Source organism: Phyllobates terribilis, unplaced genomic scaffold (assembly GCF_046119375.1).
Source record: "Phyllobates terribilis strain yellow unplaced genomic scaffold, ASM4611937v1 Scaffold_1__5_contigs__length_1240528914, whole genome shotgun sequence".
Lineage (NCBI taxonomy): Eukaryota > Metazoa > Chordata > Amphibia > Anura > Dendrobatidae > Phyllobates > Phyllobates terribilis.
In genome coordinates, this window is record NW_027362761.1 from 438,897,887 (window position 1) to 438,919,104 (window position 21,218).

Below are 21,218 nucleotides of genomic sequence, written 5' to 3' on the forward strand. Positions count from 1 at the left end.
CGGTTCCTGATCTCAGGCCTCGAGACGGGGGATTGGGGCAGAGTTGAGTTATAGCCGGCTCTGTCCTCGGTCAGAGTCCAACCAAGAAGGCCCAGGAGGGGAGCAGAGGAGAAAAGCTCCACAGGCAAAAGGATCTCTGGGGGGAGCGGACGGAGCGGAGTCGCTGTTATGTTCTGCTACCAAAGCTAAGGAAAGAGAGGAGATCTGTCCCTACTATGAGACTCAGCTGAATCCCTACGATGTAACAGGGAACGTGATCCTGCGATCAGACCTGCTAAAGTCCTAATCTAGTCTGTACGAAGACCTATAGATGTGGGGAGGGAATCCCTACAAGTACTAAGGACTGGGAGGAATATGGGACACCTCCTAACAGAAATAGTAGCAGACAGACGAACAAACAAAATAGATAGAACATAGAGGTCCGTAGACCAAGCAAACTAACAGAGTTAGATACAGAGCACAGGCTAGCTAGAAAGTAGATATACAATGAAGTCCAGCAAAGCCAGAAGGGCGGAGCAGGACTAAATAGGCCAACAAGGTCATGTGACCAGCAAAGGAAAAAAAACCTAACAGCAAGGTTCTAAAAGTACCCCCCCTTCTAAGAGGATCCTCCGGATCCCCTAGGACCAGGCTTATCAGGAAATCTCCTGTGAAACGCTCTGATAAGTCTGGACGCGGAAACATCATCTGACCTCACCCAAGAGTTATCCTCGGGTCCGAAACCTTTCCAGGCCACAAGATACTGCAAACTACCTCTATACCGTCTAGAGTCAAGGATGCGAGAAATTTCATATTCCCCGTCCTCCACCACCGGAGGAACAGAGGCAGAGGCGTCACCATCCGACACAACAGCTTTTTTTAACAGAGAGACATGAAAGACCGGATTAATTCTCCAGGAGGTAGGAACCTCCAACCTAACAGCAGATTGGTTGACAACCTGAAGCACCTTAAAGGGCCCTACAAACTTGGGACCCAATTTCTTAGAAGGAATCCTCAACCGCAGATTCCTAGAGGACAACCAAACCATGTCACCAACAGCGAACAAAACCTCCTGTCGTTTCCTATCAAAGTAGTCTTTAGATTTTCTGTTGGCCTCCTGAAGATTACCACGCACATCCGTCCAAACTCTTTCCAAATCACCGGAAAAATTCTCCTCCTCAGGCACGGCAGATCCCAACTTGGAGAACGACCCAAACGACGGATGTCTCCCAGAACAACAAAAAAAAGGCGAACAACCAGCAGAAGAAGATGTATGATTGTTCAGAGCAAATTCGGCAAGTGGCAGAAACTCAGACCACCCCTCTTGATTGTCTGCCACAAAACAACGCAAGAACTGCTCAACATCCTGGTTTTAGACGTCTCAACTCAGTCTCAGCTGATGCGACACGGTCAGGATCATCATATAATAGTCCCAAAGCAGAAAAAAAACTATCCACTGATCTGAAGCATGAATCACTAGGTTGCAAAGAAAAGGCCCACTCCTGAGGCTCTTTGCGCAAAAGTGACATTATGAACCCTACGCGCTGGGATTCATCCCCAGAGGACTTAGGTCTCAAACGAAAATACAATAAGCAAGCATTTTTAAATGAAAAAAATTCTCGGTGTTCACCAAAAAACAAATCCGGCAAACATACCTTAGGCTCCAAGAAATGTGCTCCAGGACAGTTACTCACGTGCTGACGGAGCTCGGCCACCTCCAGAGAGAGTCCCTGCAGGCGATGAGCCAAATCCTGAACCGACACCATGATGGAACAGAAAAATCTTTCCTTAGAGAATTTGCTGGCTGGACTTACTGTTATGTTCTGCTACCAAAGCTAAGGAAAGAGAGGAGATCTGTCCCTACTATGAGACTCAGCTGAATCCCTACGATGTAACAGGGAACCTGATCCTGCGATCAGACCTGCTAAAGTCCTAATCTAGTCTGTACGAAGACCTATAGATGTGGGGAGGGAATCCCTACAAGTACTAAGGACTGGGAGGAATATAGGACACCTCCTAACAGAAATAGTAGCAGACAGACGAACAAACAAAATAGATAGAACATAGAGGTCCGTAGACCAAGCAAACTAACAGAGTTAGATACAGAGCACAGGCTAGCTAGAAAGTAGATATACAATGAAGTCCAGCAAAGCCAGAAGGGCGGAGCAGGACTAAATAGGCCAACAAGGTCATGTGACCAGCAAAGGAAAAAAAACCTAACAGCAAGGTTCTAACAGTCGCCACCTGCAACCCTTATTCTGGCCCTGCCAGAGAGACCCTGCCGCAAGAGGGGGTACCGGTCCCCGATTATCTGACTTTGCACTTCACGTCCCTGTCATAAAAGTCTGGAGGCTTAAGTGGATCCCAGGGGGATACGGACGGAGCAGAGTCGCCACCTGTATTCCTTAATCTGCGTTTATCCAGAGGGACCCGGCCTAACGCCACGTTCACACCACAGTCACCAAAAAGGGCACCCAGTCGGTCCGGGAGCTACAAGTTACCCATATAGGACATCACAGTACCCGTACGGGACTCAGTGGGGGACACAAGGCGGTAAAAGTACCACCAGAGAGAGGAACACACTAGAGCGAGGGTCCTGTCAAGTGCACCTGAACTACCCGGAGTGTGCTGAACCCCACCCTGGCGGCCGCAGCTCGCCGTGTGACAGCAGAGAGAAGCTCTGAGCTGAGAAAGCACAACTGTGAGTAAAGATTTGGATGACTTCAATTACTGCCTCTGACTGTTCTTTCCTCCGCGGCTCTGCACACGCCAGCGCTCTACTCTGTATACCCCCTCTCTCTTCTTCCGCTGCCCTGAGGCGCCGCTCCACCTGTGGGGAGTAGTACCAACCAAGCTGCCAGAACATCAGCCTCAGAGGACTGTTGCAGTGCTGGTGGCCTTCACCAGAAACCACAGGTGGCGTAGTCGAACAACCACTCATCCAATAGCCCATCTTTTTATTGTGACAGCCCTGGGTACGGACTGGGCCACGGCCACGACGACATCCCGCCACACCATACCACCGGCCCGCCGTCCGAGTACACCCCCCAAACGGCTCAGGGAGGGCATCACAAACTTGGCGTAGTCGGCAGGATTGCGTGCCCGCAGCAACGGAAGAAGTTAATCCCCATTGCCGCTGGGTACTGTGCTCGTTTCACAAAAGACTGTCTTTATACACACAATGTGGCATCCGCCCAAGAACAACGGACGCCATTATGTGCAAAAACGACAGCCACCTAAGACCTCCTATCGTTGGCCTGGCTCTCCAATGGCGCCAAAAATACAGACCGCCCCTTGCATCAGAGTTTGTCCGCATAGTAGTGTCCGTCAAGATGGATGGGACGTCCCAAGGAGTGCCCATCAGCCAGCCGCCCCGGAGCCGCCCCAAAAGGAGGAGGAGACAGGGTGTATCCACAACAAGTCTAGAGAGACCGCACCCTGCAGCAGAGATGGACGCCGCGAAGGAGATGCCCTCCGTCGCTGGCCCACCAGCTGCCACCTCCCTCACTATGGAGGGAATACACCTGACCGTGGAGGAGGCCGAGTTCCTCCGCGGTGAAACACAGGATCTGACCCGGAGGGTCGAAGAGGCCCAACAACTGGCCGCTGCCGAATGTAGAGAAGAGGTACTGCGCAAGATCAGGGCCCGCCGCCATAGCTCGTCGCGCCTGACTACTGAGGCCCCAGCCCAGGCGGAGGAAGCCCAGGAGGCCCTGTGCAGCCCAAGAGCGGGTAAGGCCGAAACCCCTATCCCGGGCGCGGGATGCACCGAAGCCCTCCTAGATCTCCTGCCGTCACCCCTGTCCCCGGGCGCCATCGTTTGGGTGCAACTCATGGCTCTGGAGGTCGAGGCCCAAGCCACCGCCACTTCCAGAGGCCTACTATGCCTCCCGACTCCCAATCCGGAGAACCCTGCACTCTCCTGGGTGCACACCTGCCCCAACCCGGACCGGTCCGCACCAATAGAGGGCCCGCAACGCCCCCTGTTATTGTCGCTGCGCACACCTCCAGTCGCCTGCCCGGCGGCAGAAGAGTTTGCCTAGAACAACCAGGGGGGGGACCTGATGGGCTTCCTCCGGGAGACCCTGTCTGAAGCGCGGAGGTGGGAGGAGTTCTGCCATAAGGAGCTCCTCCAGCTCGAGAAGGAGCGGCGAGAGAGGAGGATCCGCTGTGAGCGCCTGGAGGTGCGCGCCAAAGCTGCTACAACAAAGGCCCGTCAGGCGGAGGCCACCCGTCCAAGCCCCCGGGAGGAAGGCCTTATCGTGCGCTTCCACCAGGAGGCAGGATCGGGCTTCATCCGTAGCCCACAGTTTAACCGGGACGTCTTCGTCAACCGGCGGGACGTCGAGCCGCGGCTGCAGCAGGGCCACCCTGGCCGGAACCTCTACCCGGGTGGTCTGGTGTCCTACTCCCGCCACCACGGGGAGCGTGGGTGGTATGCCCTGGATGTCCACAGGGTGTTTAAAGAAGATGCATCCACACACCTGGTCGCAGAGGACCGGTCAGGCTCCGTCGGCAAGCACGAGCTTTTTCCCCAGTGGGGATACCACTGTTGAGCAGCCCCGGAGGATGCACCTCCCTGTTGTGTGAACTTTTATTTGTTTTCATGTTCCTTTTTACACCCGGTTTATCTGAAACAAACATTTGTCCCTGCGGACATTGAGCAGTAGACAGACTAACATTGTACATAGTTTGCACCTATTTAGGTGCCCCCTATTGGTTGTATGCAAAATCATCTCTACCTCTGACCTCAGAAGCAAAACCTGTCTGGTTGTGGCTCTACTGGAGGTCCAACTCGGGATCTTTATGCCCTGCAGCCACCCCAGGGCTTACATTGAGGGTTTTGGACAGGTCCCTCATGCTGCTGAGCTAACACTTTTTCATTAATATTTTTCTACATGCATAATGTCTCTTTAATGTTGAATATGTTTATACCATATATCCTGTAACGTTAAAGTATCTGAGCCTCCCATAAAGGGAAGATTGTTTATTGTTTACAAAGCATTTAAAATTTTTTGAATGTCTGAAATGTACCAATCTTTTACTCTATTGCAGCCCGCGAACCTGAGGGTTCAGTCGCCACAGGGGTACAGCACCTCAGAACGAGGTGTGGTATCTCCTCTCCGAGGTAAGGATGGAGCACCACACAGGACCCCAACCACACACTCAGCACTACACCACTCCCATTCTGCAGGGAGGTCTAAAGCACCATAGTGCTGCCCCGACCTCGAATAGAGGAGTTGGGGGGAACCAATAGTCAGGGGGAACCATGTAGTGAGTGAGTGTGGAGGAAGCACTTTACTGTAGCACTTAATAGAATCATAAATAATCAGAGGCCATTTTTATAACCGTGTCTTTAGTCGTGAGTCTTTGAGACGGTCTGACAGCACAAGGCTGCGGCCGGCTCAGAGGTCTGCTGTTCCCGGTCTCAGGCCTCGAGACGGGGGATTGGGGCAGAGTTGAGTTATAGCCGGCTCTGTCCCCGGTCAGATTCCAACCAAGAAGGCCCAGGAGGGGAGCAGAGGAGAAAAGCTCCACAGGCAAAAGGATCTCAGGGGGGTGCGGACGGAGTGGAGTTGCCACCTGCAACCCTTATTCTGGCCCTGCCAGAGAGACCCTGCCGCAAGAGGGGGTACCGGTCCCCGATTATCTGACTTTGCACTTCACGTCCCTGTCAGAAAAGTCTGGAGGCTTAAGTGGATCCCAGGGGGATACGGACGGAGCAGAGTTGCCACCTGTATTCCTTAATCTGCGTTTATCCAGAGGGACCCTGCCTAACGCCACGTTCACACCACAGTCACCAAAAAGGGCACCCAGTCGGTCCGGGAGCTACAAGTTACCCATATAGGACATCGCAGTACCTGTACGGGTCTCAGTGGGGGACACAAGGCGGTACAAGTACAACCAGAGAGAGGAACACACTAGAGCGGGGGTCCTGTCAAGTGCACCTGAACTACCCGGAGTGTGCTGAACCCCACCCTGGCGGCCGCAGCTCGCCGTGTGACAGCAGAGAGAAGCTCTGAGCTGAGAAAGCACAACTGTGAGTAAAGACTTGGATGACTTCAATTACTGCCTCTGACTGTTCATTCCTCCGCGGCTCTGCACCCGCCAGCGCTCTACTCTGTATACCCCCTCTCTCTTCTTACGCTGCCCTGAGGCGCCGCTCCACCTGTGGGGAGTAGTACCAACCAAGCTGCCAGAACATCAGCCTCAGAGGACTGTTGCAGTGCTGGTGGCCTTCACCAGAAACCACAGGTGGCGTAGTCGAACAACCACTCATCCAAAAGCCCATCTTTTTATTGTGACAGCCCTGGGCACGGATCGGGCCACGGCCACGACGACATCCCACCACACCATACCACCGGCCCGCCGTCTGAGTACACCCCCCAAACGGCTCAGGGAGGGCGTCACAAACTGCTTGTCCAGAGTAGCTTTAGATATTTTGGCACCTGATACATAGGAGGAGGTTGTTTGATATTTATATGTATCAATTAGATGAGGTATTATACTTACCTGTATGTCCCATATTAGCAGTCTTGCGGCTGTGAAATTGCTTTTTATTACTTGTTGGTTACGCTGTGCTCCCGTCCGGGGGACGGGAAGAAATCCCACCTACTTGTTTAATTAAAATATTTCTCACCTCCCCTGCCCGTCACAGTTTAATTAAGATATTTCTCACCTCCCCTGCCCGTCACAGTTCCCATGGCCGGATCTACAAGTGTAGAGCAGGGAACTTGTGCGCAGGCGAGTCACTCTGACTTCCCGGCGCCTGCGCACTAGATCCCTGCTCTACACTTGTACACAGACGGCAGGGAAATAACAGGTCAAGTGCGCAGGCGCAGGATCCGGCCATGGGTACTGCACGTCACAGGGCTCTGTGACGTGCAGGGGAGGGGAGAAATATTTTAATTAAAAAAGTAGGTGGGATTTCTTCCCGTCCCCCGGACAGAAACACAGCATAACCCACAAGTAATAAAAAGCAATTTCACAGCCACAAGACCGCCAATATGGGCCATACAGGTAAGTATAGATTCACATTTCTATCACCTGTATGCCCATATTAGTGGTCTGATAGGTCCCAGGGGATGACAGATTCCCTTTAAGTGTTTTTAATTGTTTTGTTTTTTTCTTTGTTTAATAAACTTCAATATTATTATTTATTTGTATTTTTGGTGATCCTGAGTGCTTTCAAACACATTTTTCCTTTTCTTCTCCTTTTATAATTATGCCAATCACTTTTGTATAGGATATGAGGTTTTTATATTCAATCTGTTTTATTAAATATCAATTAAACATCAATTAAGAATTAATTATGAATCATTTTATGTAACGGGTCTGGGAGGCGGAACCTCTGAGCTACTATACAAGGGGGCGGTCCTTGTAAGGGAGCGGGTGGCGACCCGGGTAGACGGGCAGTCAGTCACAGCAGGTGACAGGGACAGTCTCTGAATGAACGGACAGGAGGTCACGGCAAGTGACCGGGGCAGTCTCTGGATGAACGGGCAGGAGGTCACGGCAAGTGACCGGAGCAGTCTCTGGATGAACGGGCAGGAGGTCACGGCAAGTGACCGGGGCAGTCTCTGGATGAACTGGCAGGAGGTCACGGCAAGTGACCGGGGCAGTCTCTGGGTAAAGGATTGGTACGACCTGTGGCGGCTGATGATAGACGTGAGCTCCCAGGTGAGCAGGCGAGAGTCTCTGGACAAACGGGTGGTCACAGCATGTGACGGCGGAGCCTCCAGGAAGACCAACAGACAGGCGGCAGATGAGCGCTCCCAGGTGAGCGGGCAGGAGTCTCTGGACAGGCGGGTGGTCACAGCACGTGACGGCAGAGCCTCCAGGTAGGCTAGCAGACAGGCAGCAGATGAGCGCTCCCAGGTGAGCGGGCAAGCTGGTCCTTAGACAGACTGACAGGAGTTGGAAGGCAGACCGTCGGACCTCAGGCAAGCAGGCAGGTAGAAGATGTGCGCTCCCAGGTGAGCGGGCAAGCCGGTCCTTAGACAGACTGACAGGAGTTGGAAGGCAGACCGTCGGACCTCAGGCTAGCAGGCAGGTAGTAGGATATCAGGCAGGAATAAGACAGCAGACTGGCAGGAATCTGGCAGGTATCTGGCAGGTAACTGGCAACGGGACCTGAGGGCTGAAGCAGAGTAGTGAACAGTGCTACAACATTGCTCGGGCACCTCCATTTTGGAGGAGGTGCCTTTTATATGGGAGGTCCTCCAGCAATTGGCCGGGGACTCCTTAGGACGGCGCGCGCGGTCCCTTTAAGAGAGGGGGAGCGCGCGCGCGCGCGCCCTAAGCACACTGCCGGGGAAGGAGCGCGTGCCGGAAGCAGCGGGGAGAGAAGCGCTGGAGGACGCCGCGCCAGGAGCGGGGAGGTGAGAGGGACGGCGTCTCTGCCTAGAACGGGGCAGAGACGCTGATGCTACATTTTACAGTTTGCAGATCAAGAAAAAATGTATTGTTTTGTATTCAACTTTGAAGAAAATATAACAAAATAGACATATAAAATATGTCCAAAGTTCAAATGGTGTCACTTTTTTCAAATAACAATTCAAATGATAGTGTATTGAACAATATAATGTTTATAAGATATCCGCCTATAAGAGGATCATATGTTGAGGCAATTTCTATATTGTATCTGAAAAGCCCATATAAAAAGAAAAAAGAAAAGGAGGGAGAAAAGAGAGAAGAAAAGACAGAGGGTCAAGGGAGAGTGGGAGGGGGGGTCCTTATGCCGTTGTGACTAATTATGAACCCAATCGCAAGCATCTGTTGAAACTATTAGAATAGGTCATGAAAATCAGGTGAGTCCTGAAACAGAATCCATCCGCTCCAAACCCTAGGATATGATGTTTTTTAGCAGTTTTTCTTAGTACCTCAAGCTGTGGGTTGTAGGTCACCACCAGAGGAAGACAATTATTTTCCTCTTTTTCTCCGTATTGAAGTAATTGACTTCTAGGGATCCTTGTGGCCCTAATGATCTGATCATCAAAGGAGGTGGGGTGGTAGCCTTGATTTAAAATTGTCTTTTTTAACATGGTTTAAGTGTTCATCCCTGTCCTTTGGGCTGGAACAGATACAATTATATCTAAGGGCCTGACTGTAGACGATGGACTTTTTAATGTATTTTGGGTGACAGCTGTCCCCGTCTGAGGTGTGTGGGATGGTCAATAGGTTTCCAATACACCGAGGTCTGGATTGAACCATTTTGAATTTTTATGGTGATATCCAGGAAGTTGATTTCCGTTTTTGAGTAGTCCAATGTCAAGTTTATGGTGGGATGAAATGTATTGAATTCGTCATGGAAATTTAGAAGTTCTCGTTCAGACTCAGTCCAGATTATTAAGATGTCATCAATGTAACTCCTCGGCTCTGTGGTGTCCGCTCTCCCTCCAGCTCTCTCCTTCTCACAGGTGGACTGCCGCGTGTATTCACACTGTGGTGAATCTTTTGGGCCCAGGCATAAGAAGTTGTCGAGGTAATGGATAATATGTGCCCCCTTAGAAACGTCCATGACAACCCATTCGAGGAAGCAACTAAACGCCTCAAATAGTGAGCAGGATCTGGAGCACCCCATGGGCAAACAGCGATCTATATAGTATGCTCCTTCCCAGAAGCAGCCCAATAGGCGCCCCCTCAACGTCTGTTTTGGCCATTAGGGTGGCCCTTCCCAACTTCTTGACCCGCCTGATTGCCTTGTCAAAGGATGTACAGTATATACTACTGTACCTGGTTCCACGTTGATGTTGTCGTTTACTGACCTGCCCCTTGGATATGACAAATGGTGGATTAGTCCGAATGTATTGGGTTCCGTTTTTGGCACGACTCCCAACGGGGATACCACTACGTCTTGTAAGGAAAGTGTTCTGAATGGAACCGCCATTCTACCTAAAGATATTTCTTTTTTTAATTTTCTTGTCACGACGTCTGGGTGTTGGTAGGCTGATTTTAGATTTTTACTCCAGCCTTTCTTGATTTTAGAAGGGCATGACATGCCTATATCTGTGTCTCCCCCTCCTTTTACTCCTCCACCTCTTTTCTTTTCGCATGACTATATGTACTTGTCACTTTTCCATGTGTTAGTTGTGTCTTCTGAGCAGTTTGTCAGCTTTTGGACACCTTTGAAGGTGTTTTCTATGTGTTTCTATGTGTTTTTGTTTGCCTGCCATTGGTTTTAACGGTGTTCGACGAACAGTTCGGCGAACATACCGGTGTTCTACGAACCGAACCGAACCTGAACACTACGGGGGGGTGGCTCAACTCTAATCATATTACACAAAGGAAATGTAAGTGATTACTGCTGGAGTGTACATGGTCTTCTACAGCTCTCAGTAATAGACGGGGGTCATGTTTGGATAATAAACCAATGTTATGACAGCTGTTGCAAGGGAAAAGAAAGTTAGTTTATTACAATAAGGGCCCGCTCACAGGACAATATAACATAGCTGAGTGCTATCCGATGTTTTATCAGGTAGCAGTAGGCCCAATGTTATAATACGGGGCAGTGCAGATCTGCAATTTTTTTCTCATGTAGATACGGCATGAGAAAAAAAATTGTAGCATGCTTGTAAAATATCAGACTGCACTCGGATGTCATCCAAGTGCAGTCCCATTACCGTGGACACAGAGAATAGAGAAGATGGAGAACTAAAAAGTTCTCTGTCTTTTCCGCACCTATGATACGATTCTCTTATGCAACAGAGTTAGATCACACTAAGGCAACGTTCACATGTTCAGTATTTGGTCAGTATTTTATATCAGCATTTGTAAGCCAAAACCAGGAGTGGGTGAAAAATGCAGAAGTGGTGCACATGTGTCTATGATACTTTTCCTCTGATTGTTCCACTCCTGGTTTTGGCTTATAAATACTAATGTAAAATACTGACCAAATACTGTATGTGTGAACGTGGCCTAAGATTACACTTGGCTCAAACTCTGACAGAGTTTGCTCCAAGTGACATCAGCATAATCGGCCCTATTCTCTCGCATGAGAGAATCGATGACTGTGTGAGCGAGCGCTTAGTGACTGAGTAATGCACTTACATGTAATGAGTGAGCGCAGCACTAACCATCAGATAAGCAGCACATTTTATAAGGTTATACACATCTACAATGCCAACTGGCCCCTCCTGAGGGACAACATCAAGAATGTTCATGAAGTGACCAGATAAAGTCCATTCTCCCCCTTCAGCTTGGCTCAGCCGGGGGCGGCTCTTACAGTATTTTAGTATTTAGTATACACAATGTTCATGAAGGAGTCACGAAAAGATATTCTATTTCTTGTTCAAATTGTTTTTATTGAACATTTTCTAATTATTATACAAAATGTAGAGATATTAAGATCAAAGGGAGGACAATGGAATTGTCATTTCTTCCACAGTACCTCACCCTTTGATAGTTTCATTATTACACATTATGTAGCCTAGCTAACTATGTTCCTGCCTATTGTGAAATGACCCCTTTGACAGCCCGTACTACACAAAGTATACAGCTAGTCTGCATAGATGATGGGATGTCTGACATCCATTCCTGGCTGCCTTATAGTTGTCATTTCATCTAAGCATTTACTCAATCTGTATTAAAGCATAGACACACATACATTCATTCCTATCTACCTAATAGGATGACGACAGCGGTCCAGACCTGCGCTACCTATGTTCCTGCCTATTGTGAAATGACCCCTTTGACAGCCCGTACTACACGAAGTATGCAGCTAGCCTGCATAGATGATGGGATGTCTGACATCCATTCCTGGCTGCCTTATAGTTCTCATTTCATCTAAGCATTCCTCAATCTTTATTAAAGCATAGACACACATACATTCATTCCTATCTATCTAATAGAAGGACGACAGACGACTGTTGTCCAGACCTGCATCCCACCACAAGAAACACTCCGGAGAGTGAGAGTGCTGCTCAAACTGTTGGGGTGCAGCTCTGGGACCCTATTTTCAGAGATGATGTCCTCCACCCAAGTCTCAAAAGGCTGAAAGGGTCTTCAGGAGAGGTGGGTAGTCGAGCTAGGCTATCAGACGGTCACCTCTGTAGCTGTAGTGTCATCCTTCCTATGGTTAAAATCAGGGGCGGACATATTATTGGTCCTCTTCTGTCTGTGTCGACAGTGATTCCAAAGTATAATTCATTTCCTGCAATGAGAAACACATCACATTAATAATTTCCAGGCAATCAAGATGAATACAATCAATCCTATCACTACCACTATTGGCTTTAGCAAAGTTAAGAGTATATTGTTTAACCAAACTCTGATAGACTCCATCCAGGAGAAGGAATTCCATCCCTCCTTGGATGTATGTCTCTAGCTTTTTGTTGCAGCTCTTTTACCATGTCCATGTTTCTCTCATTTTAATCATGTGCATCTTCAATCCAGAAGCAGAATTCCTCAGCTATAACAGCACAAGTTCCACCTTCAATTGCTAACAGGTAGTTAAGGGTAATTCTGTGAAGGGCTACCTTCCTAACCTGAGCAGCCTCCTCATTAAGAGTATGAATAGAACTTATTGTTTCACTATTCCATTCATTATATTAGCATATTTATTTAGTTTATTTGCTAGTTTAACTCCCAACCTGTCCAGGATAGGTGGAGGCCTGAGGTGACAATTGTGCCTCAGTCATCCTGTCTATCTCCTCCTGGTTTATTTTTTGGAGTGATCAAGTGTGCTCCATCCACGCCACTATAAACTATCCCTCCCACAGGAGTAGATATCTCTCCCCATATATCAGGGGTAGGATAGGAAGAGACAAATTCAGGAGTGGTGGCTCTAATATGGGGTTCAATATATTTTGGATGTGGTAGGAGACCCAGACAGAGTAATGCACTTACATGTAATGAGTAGTGATGAGCGAGCATGCTCGCTACTGCTCGGTGCTCGCTCGAGCATCTCACTACTCGAGATGCTCGGCACTCGACGAGTATTTCCAGGTTGCTCGGCGGGCGCTCGGGTCCCCTCCCTGCATATATGGTGCTCTTTAGAGCGCCAATCAACATGCAGGGATTGCCTGCCACTCATTGTAATGCTGCAGCCATGGTGGTTGTGGCATTATAGTGATTGGATGGCTGCACAGCGTCATCAGGTCTATATCAGAACTGGCACCGCCGTGCTTGTCACAGTCACTCCAGAATCAGACAGTGTAGGGAGAGGTGCTGCTGAGCTAGGGAGAGATTTTCTTGTTTCTAGTTAGTGTAGGTATACAAAACGATATTAGAGACACATATCCATCTCAACAAACAGTCCTTCTGAGGACTAATCCATCTGCAGAGATATCAGGCAGGCAGTGTATATAGCAGACTGCAGTGCATATAGCACAGAGGCTCCATTCCAGTTTTGTCTGCTGCTGCTGTTAAATATTTCTAGAAATAGGCCCAGGTCTCAGTGGCCAGGAATAATTTTATTTTGGATCTTAATCCTCATTATTTGCTTAAAATGCAAACCAGAGAACACGGTTTTTCTGCGCTATTTGCTTGTTGGCATTGCAGAATACAGCCAGGTCCAGCTATTTAAAACTGTGATTTGTCCGTCGCACAGATCACATATATTTGCACTGAAAATACTGCCATTTCTGGCCTCCATTAAAAAAATTTCAGTGTGTCAGTGAAGCTATTGACACAAGTTTGCTGTTCAAAATAGTCACCTACAGGCCAGCTATTTAAAACTGTGGTTTGTCCGTCACACGGATCACATATAAGTTCGCTCCAAATTCAGCCATTTGTGGTGAGCGTGGAAGATATTGTCCTTTATTTAATATGGGCAAGGCACGTGGCAAGGGACGGGGAAGTTGATATGATGGTGCATGCAGAGGCCAAGGTCGTGGGCAATCTGAAATTGTGCCACAACAAACACCCACATCTTCTCGCTCGACCTTCCTGTCCCAATTAATAGGGGACCGCAGAACACCACTATTGAATACAGAGCAGTGTGAAAAGGTTATTGGTTGGATAGCAGATAATGCTTCCAGTCACTTAGCCACCACCACCACCACCCTGTCTTCCACACGGTCAATTCTCAGTAGCCGTCAGTCTGGATCACATATTCTTCACCCTGAACCTCCTTCCTCCCATCATGCCGAGTGCCCATTTTTGGCAACCCTTGAATTCACTGCATAGACAAACACAATGGGAGACCCACTTCCTAATAATGGGAACATTGTTTTCAGGAGGCCCTCTGACCTCCACGTCTCTTCCAAGGGGCATTGGAGTGCCTCCAAATTTTTGGCAACCCTTGCATTCACTGCATAGGCAAACAGTATGGGAGACCCACTTCCTAATTATGGGAACATCCTCTAAGTCACTTCAAAGGGGTTTTGGGGTGCGTCCAAATTTTCAAAGGGGTATTGGGGTGCATCCAAATTTTCAAAGGGGTATTGGGGTGTATCCAAATTTTGGGCAGACCTGCCACTCACTGCATATGCAATAACAGTATAGAAGACCCAATCTTTAGTAATGGGAATGACAAAGCATAGCCGGCTGATGGCTCTTTAAGAATAGCGAGGGCCGACTGCTGACCCTTTAAAAGTAGTAAAGGCTGCCTGATGGCCCTATAAAAATAGGCTTTGTGACTTTCAGAGTCCCTCCTTCATAAATGAAACAGGATATGTCTGATCATGTCTCACACACCACATGGCCAGATAAGGTTGTAAAATGTCAAAATGACATTTCCCGGTGAATGCATTTGTCACGGTTGAAAGCAATGCAAAAGTGCAAAAACACATCAAAAACGCTACTTGTGAACATAGACCAAGATGTGGAGGAGTATTTTTGTTTTTGGTTATTTATTTTGCCTTATATACAAGTCATTACCATGGAAAGGATGTTCCTTAACATATTTCCCAGGAAAATCCATTTTGGTTTCGTTTTTGTGTTTTATTGTGTGTCCGTAAAAGTGGCGTAGTACCTCTGACAACATTGTTGGCAGCAGTGACTTGGGAGTCAGAAATGCTTCCAGGGGTCTTCCCCATGCTGTTCCCATGCCATTTAAGCACTGTTCCCTTCGATTTGGGCAATTTTTAGGCCCTCTGCAGATCGCTGGAGGGAACCGCCTGAAAAATGCTTGAATTTCCCATAGACTTACATTGGGCTCATTGCTCGAGTCGAGCAACCGAGTATTCGAATGTGCTTGGCTCAAGCAATGAGCACCCGAGCATTTTAGTGCTCGCCCATCACTAGTAATGAGTGAGCGCAGCACTAACCATCAGATAAGCAGCACACTTTATATAGTTGAACACAACTAAATGTCAACTGGCCACCTCCTGAGGGGCAACGCCAAGAATGTTCATGAGGTAACAAGATAAAGTCCATTATCATCATCCTTCAGCTTGGCTTATCTGGGTGCCAAATCAGGGACCAACAACCAAAACATTACAAATAGTAGATGATGGGGGCAAAACCAGCAACGAGAACATTCCATGACATGAAAAATAAGAGCTAATGTGGGCAGAGCTAATAACCATAACATTCAGTGACATCACATGAAGTATCTAATGGGGGCGGAATCAACAACCCCAACATTCTGTGATCTTCCAAGTGGTGGCTGTTACTGCCAGCTTCCATTGAAGTGCATTGCTCAATACACTAGAGATCAAACAATAGGAATCCTACCAATATGGGGAACTATTTAAATAGTTTCACTATATATGGAGTTAATATGTATATACATTGGTGTTGTACAGGTATTTCCCAATATTGGTTGGATTTAAATTTTTGATCTGGATTGTATATCACTATATGTCTCAATAACACCAGACAATTACATAATTACTGCATCTTCAGGTTACATGTGTTCGCTTTACAGGATATAACGTTCATCTCCCAGATTTGAATGATTGTAAAACAATACATGGCCCAAAAATTGAGAAGTTGTTGTGTTCCAGTTATGGCTGAGGGGATTCTTTCAATTATAATTATTCTATAACTATTCTATGGATGTGATGAGCAAGTAAGTCAGAAACCAATAAGATGTGATGGAGAATCGGTAAATCACTGTCATTTCTGCACTTGGATATATAGGATGTGACGGGATGTATCTGTCTTTACTATTGGAAGAAATGCTGTAAAACATGGACGTCACCTAATCTGAGGGGTTCAGTATTCATTTTGGACCTGTTGTATTATATAGAATAAAGAATCCTTAATGAATAAAAAATAAATGAGAAATAGATGAAAGAAGAGAATGAAGGACACAACAAGAGGTGACATAGAGCCGACTTACCTCTCTCTCCAATAACTGCAACTTTCAGATGGAATGTTGTCTCTGCAGCTCCTTATATAATGTGTGTGATGTCATAATGCAAGGGGGCGGAGCCAGAAACCACAACATTCCGTGGTGTCATCAACAGGAGCAGCAGATGTTATTTAAAGGGACCAGACCAGGCCACGCAGCCAATTCATTAGCATATAGATGAAATGGACTTTAATTATCTACCTTGACCTCTGAAACCTTTTACAAGGTGACACAATGTCATTACTGCCATACAATGTAATTCAGGTGTAATTTCTACTGATTTTAGCAGTGATAAATCCACAACAATAACCCAAATATCCAAGTAATACAAAGGATTAGATGATATCTATGGTTAGATTGGGAGGTGGATATACTGTTGTATGATAAATGGGCAGTAAATTGGAGAGGACACTACAGGGTGGGCCATTTATATGGATACACCTAAATTAAATGGGAATGGTTGGTGATATCAACTTCCTGTTTGTGGCATATTAGTATATCGGAGGGGGAAAACTTTTCCAGATGGGTGGTGACCATGGTGGCCATTTTGAAGTCAGCCATTTTGGATCCAACTTTATTTTTTTCAATGGGAAAAGGGTCATGTGACACATCAGACTTATTGAGAATTTCATAAGAAAAACAATGGTGTGCTTGGTTTTAACGTAACTTTATTCTTTCATGAGTTACTTACAAGTTTCTCTTTGTTTACAGCCATTGACATGTCGCAGAGGTTAACACATGAGGAGCGGATAGAAATTGTGTTGATGTTTGATGAACGCAGTACCCGGGTCATTTCAGCAGATTTCAATGCAAGACACCCTACGAGACCACCCATCTCCCATGCTACAGTTAGCAAACTGCTTGCCAAATTTCGTGAAACAGGTTCAGTGTTGGATTTGCCAAAATGTGGACTCAAGAAAACTGTCATTAATGAAGAAACATCAGTGGCTGTCCTAGCTTCATTCAGCAAGAGCCCACAGCGTAGAACTCGCCGCATGTCACTTGAGAGTGGCATCAGTCAAACATCCCTTCGGCGGATATTAGGATGACCCAGATCGGCGCACTGAATTTGCAGAATGGGCAAAACAAAAATTGGAACAGGACCCTCAGTTTACACAGAACATTATGTTCAGTGATGAGGCAAACTTTTCTGTGAATGGTGAAGTTAGCAAACAAAACCACCGCTATTGGTCTGACACTAACCCACAGTGGATAGATCCCTCTAAGACTGTTGGAACACAAAAATTGATGGTATTGTATAGTATATGGGGTGCAAAGATAGTGGGGCCATTCAGAATGTAAAGATTAACTGTATTGGTGTGCTGCCCACACAGATACAGTTTGGAGTGGTGTAAGATTCGGGTGGGCCTCTCTGATTCAGGGGTCTGGGGTGACCTCACCCTCTGCCCTCCTGGTAGCTACACTACTGAGGACAGCGCTATATATACAGTGATGAGCAAAAGGGTAACAATGTTTTGAACTTTTGATTTTCAAGCTCTATATCTCACTATCCACTACTACTTCGAACATGAGACTACCATTATTTTATAGACAATCATCTTGGCTATCTCATACATAAATTTGACTTGCTACTATTTTGCCTATGATTAGTTATGCAGATTCTTGTCATGTCACTGCATTGTTACTGTTTTGCTCCTAAAAATCTAAATTTAAATTTTTATTATTGTTTAAATATTTTATAAATCCATTTTTGTCTTTCAACACTACCTGAATCCTTCTGGGCATGCTCTTGATCAGATTCAATTATGTCTTGACCAAAATCTGATCCCAGGTCTCTTCTACACATTCCCAAAGTTGGTGCATACTGGTCAACTCACTTGGGTATGTATACAGCTTTTTCTTCAACTCTACCCATAAGGGTTCAATTGGGTTGAGGTCTGGGGACTGTGGAGGCTAATCCAGCACCTCTACTTCATTGTCATTGAACCATTTTTTCGCCAATCTCGATGTATGCTTCTGGTCTTTGTCCTGCTGGAACACTATGTCATCCTATTCATACCCATAGTACTGGAGTGTGCAAAGTAACTTGTCTTGTTGGATACTCACACATAGCTCAGCACTGAGTATACAAAAAACTACCGCACTCCTGGAGTGGGTTGGTGCACAATTAAGGTCCAAAGCCAATAGTCTATATTGAAAAACTTGGCACTCATATGACTCAAATAGATTCTTTATCAAATTTTAATAGGGGAAATGAAGTACAAAAAATAAAAGTAAATGTTTCGGTCACAGTTAACCTTCATCAGTGTACCAAAATAAAATAACAAAACAGAAATAAATGGTGGTACAAGTGTGAGGTCACAGTAAAAATAGTCATGTATCAAAGTGAATATAACAATGACAATATCAGTAAACGACAGGAATCAACACATGTCAATGGGTACAAAGGGATGGGGACAGGGAAAAAGGGGAAGGAAAAAGAAAAAAGGATGAAAAGCGTACCAGTAAATTGTAACCGGTGAGCCTGTAATGGACAGGTGTCCAAAGGAGCGGTAGCTCTGGATACATAAAGAAGGTGAGTATATAGATTTAATGGAAGTACCAGTCTAATAGCAGGAATGGTAGAAGCAGGGGAAAAATACCCCCAGTGCAAACTGAAAGTGGAGGAGGAAGTCCTGGCAGTGGGAGCACGGTATCCACCGTTTGTTCCTTTTGGCGTCAGGAGAGAAATGCTAGAAGGGCATTTAAATAGAGACTGGGCAGAATCTAGAGGCAATTAGGAGCCCAGGATTGGTGTCAGTGTGATGCATACGCCGTGGATGTGCTCCAGTCATCGTGGTGTCATTTCCGGTCCTGCAGGTCCTAGGACCGGAAATGACGCCACGATGACGTCGACAGGTCTTATTGGATGTCGGTGGATCACATGGGCGGAGGTGACGCACCGAGTGCATTCCACCACCGATATTATGCGTTCCACAGTGCTACAGATAGCGTCCATTACTGGGGATGACAAGAATGGGTGGAACCAAGGTTGTAAGGGATGGTCCGGAGGTGTAGGATGGGAATCAGGAGGGGAAATGTGGATGTTAAGGCAGATTCTAGAAAATAACAAGGTATATGTTAGACATATGAATAGATCAATCAGTACTTATGCAAATACTATTCCTTATATCAAGTTATCTTCAGGGAGAACCATCATAATGGAATCGAACATATTCACTGGAAATTCTTATGGTCAGAGTCAAAAACTAGCATAATTGGGTCATATACATTGCTGAGACAGTGATGGCACAGGAACAAGTCTCAAAGAGATTATTACAAAACATGTAGGGGGCTTTAAGTAGAACAATGTCGTAGTAATCACAACTATGAACCGTTCAAGTGTACAAGAGGAGGTCAAATTCCCTGTTAAGACCTCTAGGACTTAAAGATTGCAATTTGTGTATCCAGTAGGCCTCCCTGTATTTGAGCATGCGAATGCAGTCCGCTCCACGTCGTGGTGGAGGGACATGCTCAATCACTTGAAATTTCAATTGAAACACTGAATGATTGGCCGATGCAAAATGGTATGGTAATGGGAGCAGCAAATTCTTTTAGTGTATGGTGGACTTGTGCTTAGAAATACGATCCCTAATGGGCTGGGTCATTTTACCTATATAAATAAGGCCACAGGGGCACTTGATGAGGCATACTTCAAAAGTGGAATTAATCATGTGATAATCTTTGATGGGATATTGTTTACCCAAGTGAGGATGATATATGGTGCTCCCACGGAGAATGTTGCCACATTGGTAGCACTGATGACAAGGGAACGTACCAGTCTTTGGTGTCTCCAGAAACCCCTGGCATGGCGAGCTTTTTGCCATGCCAAAATCGGCATGGATGAGACGATCTTTAATATTAGGGTCTCTTTTGAAACATGGGAGGAAAGGATAATTTAATTCAGGTACAGATGGATAGGCGCTTTTAAGAATGTTCCAGTGTTGTCAGATTTTTTTATGGAGTATGAATGCTGCCGGATGGTATTTATGTACAAACGGGATCCGGTTAGATGTTGGGGTGCATGTGCAAATTGGAGATTGCATGGATTGTTGTAACAAGTCAAGAGGATAGTCCGTTTCCTCAAATTTTTGTTGCATCTCCTTGAGTCTAATGTCACAGGTGGAGGGATTACTGCCAGTGCCTCTGACACGATGGAATTGGGACTTGGGGACTGAGGTGATAGTGGATTTAGGATGTAGGCTGTTGTAGTGCAATAGTCCGTTTCGGTCAGTAGGTTTAATATAAAGATCAGAGGAAAGTTGACCATCTTTATCTTTAAGGCTCATGGTGTCTAGGAAATGAATTGAGTCTGTGCTCAAGAAAATGGTGACTCGCAGTCCATCCCAGGCGGCATTGATTGTAGCAAAAAATTCATTAAGGGTCTTGGGCGTGCCCCGCCATATGCAGAATATATCATCTATATAACGTTTCCATAAAATGGATTGTGATTTGTACAAAGGGTTGGGGTAGACAACCCTGTCCTCAAATGTGGACATATAACAGTTAGCATGTGGAGGGGCAATGTTTGTCCCCATCCCTTTGTACCCATTGACATGTGTTGATTCCTGTTGTTTACTGATATTGTCATTGTTATTTTCCCTTTGATACATGACTATTTTTACTGTGACCTCACACTTGTATTTTATTTTAGTACACTAATGAACGTCAACTGTGACCGAAACGTTTTTACTTTTTTTTTTGTACTTCATTTCCCCTATTAAAATTTGATAAAGAATCTATTTGAGTCATATGAATGCCAAGTTTTTCAATATATAGCTCAGCACTGAGACCACCATTGATCATGGTGAAATATCCAATGACTTTGGCTGTGAAACAACCCCATATCATCAGGCTTCTTCCACTGAACTTGACAGTTCCTTCAATTTCTCAATTTGTTAGCCCCTTTTTACCTTGTTTTTTCCAGACCTATTTGCACTCATCAGAGCCTAGTCTATTGACTTTCGTCTCATTACTCCAAATCACCCATTTCCAATCT